The 2,500-nt window shown below is 43.3% G+C and overlaps 1 protein-coding gene across 1 annotated transcript in view; it reads right to left on the minus strand.

Moving 5' to 3' along the window:
* Nucleotides 1–2,500, minus strand: part of LOC143019814 (CD276 antigen-like) — an 81,674-nt gene that overhangs the window by 15,007 nt on the left and 64,167 nt on the right. The gene's annotated exons all lie outside the window — the stretch shown is intronic.

A 2,500-nucleotide genomic window follows, 5' to 3' on the forward strand; every position in this document is an offset into this window, starting at 1 on the left:
CCTTGGTGGTTTAAAGAGTGTAATGAGAAATAGACATTTGGGAATGGATGCGAAGAGGAGACTGTATGAAGGAGTGATTGTGCCAACAGCACTGTATGGGGCAGAAACGTGGAACATAAGAGAAGAAGAGAGAAGGAGTTTGAATGTGTTTGAGATGAGGTGTCTGAGAAGTATGGTGGGGGTTACTAGGCTAGATAGAGTGAGAAATGAGGAGGTGAGGAGGAGAACAGGGGTGAAAAAGGATTTGGGAGAGAGGGTTGATGAAAGAATATTAGGATGGTTTGGGACACATGGAAAGAATGAGTGAAGAAAGACTAGTAAAAGAGGTATGGAAGGCAGATGTGGAGGGAGTGAACATGAGGGGACGTCCTAGGATGAGGTGGATGGATGGGGTGAAGGGGGCTTTGGGGAAGAGGGGAATGTCTGTTGAGGAAGGAAGGGAGAGGACGGAAGACAGAGGTGAGTGGAGAATGGTTGTATATGAATGATGTTGTGACTGCATGAGGAGGAATGGGCGGGGGGGGGTGGGGTAGTATTTGTGAGTAAATTTTGACGCAGCCCGAAGGGATTTCTCCCCGTCCTCTCCTTATATGCAAAGGGGTACGGAGAGGGGGGGTCGCCGATTAAATGAAGCGGCCTTGCTGTGGATGTACTGTGTCTTGCGACACTGCTTCTGACCCAGGGCGGTGGGCAGGGTGCAGGGATGACCCGTCATCCAGGAGGTGCTCAGATGAGAGGAAGGGTGGGAGGGGTGTGGAGTGTATTTAGGGATGAAATGGGTGGGAATGTTTTTATGCCTTTCCCTTTTTGGCTACCTCCCTTGGAAGGGGGAAAAAGCCTTGGTATATGTATGTATGTATATACTGATAAAATACGGTAATTGTTATCGATATCGATCTAAATCGGACCGGAAACCGGAAATCCCTCAAGGGGACACGTCCCCTCCGGCCCCTCATTAGCTGAGTGGTGGAGTGACAGCAACTGAGACGAACGATTAGCCGACAGTGGTGACGTCACGGCAACTGCAACGGCTGATTGGCAGAGAGCGGGACGTCCGCGAACCCGCGGGGAAGCCTCTGGAAACTCCTGGGGAGCCCATTGGGAGACCTTGGATAGTCTTTGGGGACCCTCTGAGAGTCCCTGTGGACTCCTGAGAACTCCTCTGGGAACTCCTGAGAGCCCCGTAGGAACCCCCTGGTTCTGGTTCTTGCTCGGATTTGGACTCTGATCATAGCAAAACAGAAAATAAAAAGTTGCGTCTTGAGGTTAAATATATAGATCTTACATTTTTTTTTGTAATTTTACCCACTTCAAGACACATGGCCGTAGGGCTGGGCGCTTATGTCTAAGAGCAAAGCGAGCACGGCCCAAGGGCCGGGACTCCGCGTAGCGGGGTCGGGCGCAGCCCGTTGCTCGTAAACAATAATAATAAAAAAAGGAGTAAAGCTTCTGGAGGATGGACACGGTAAAGGTTGGCGCAGTCGTGTGATTTGTAAAAGTCTTTGGGAGAGAATTGTGCTCAATGGTGGACCATGAATGACTGATTTGGTGGAGAGACTACAGTTCGATTGCTTCCCTATTATATATATATATATATATATATATATATATATATATATATATATATATATATATATTCAAGAGAGGCTTCTTCAACCTCGGAGTCTTTTTTCACAGAAAATCCGAAATCTTCAATGAGAAAAACAACATCTTGTCTCCAAGATCCTTATTTTCTCTTCACATCAAACTCTATCAATTCGCTCTTCCACTTGCTGGTCATCAATCAGCAACCATGATTATCTATTGTCATAATCAACATAATTATTCATGGAGTAATCTTCTCCCTAATACAATTTTTGTTAAATTGGATAGCCACTGAAGCACTGACGATCTGTGTAACTGATCACTCAAAATTTCAGAAGACTTTTTTTTTTCCTCATTGTTCAATGTGGAACAGAAGTTTCCAATATTCATCTGGGTACCAATATCTACGAGGTCCCTTACCTTTTCTTCAGCTGGGTGGGAATAATAATTATTCTGGTATAATCTGAGTTCATATGTTCATAATTGGAGTGACCTCACCGAGTGTGGTTTGTGGTTCGTAACTTATTATTACTATCATTATCGTTATTGTATTTTTTTTATTTCTAATTCTTTAAAACAGTCCGTCAGACCTTGATCTAGTCTTTTACAGCCTAGATAGGGATCAATTTGCGCCTCTGTGGGTAGTCTGATTTTATATGTGGAACGATTTTAAACTCAATAATATGTTTAGTATGTTTGCAACCATGTCCTTCTTTCTCTTGTCTTTCATGGTCCAATTCTCTCTCTCTCTGTCCGTTTCTCCTTTCCGCTCTCTCTCTTTCTCTCCCTCCTTTACTCTTTCTCTCTATATCTTTTTCTCTTTATCTATCTCTGGCTCTCTCTCTCTATCTATATATATATAATATATATATATATATATATATATATATATATATATATATTATATATATCAGAT

The sequence above is a fragment of the Oratosquilla oratoria genome, chromosome 38 (assembly GCF_046742065.1).
Source record: "Oratosquilla oratoria isolate Oo_2021 chromosome 38, ASM4674206v1, whole genome shotgun sequence".
In the NCBI taxonomy this organism is placed as follows: Eukaryota; Metazoa; Arthropoda; class Malacostraca; order Stomatopoda; family Squillidae; genus Oratosquilla; species Oratosquilla oratoria.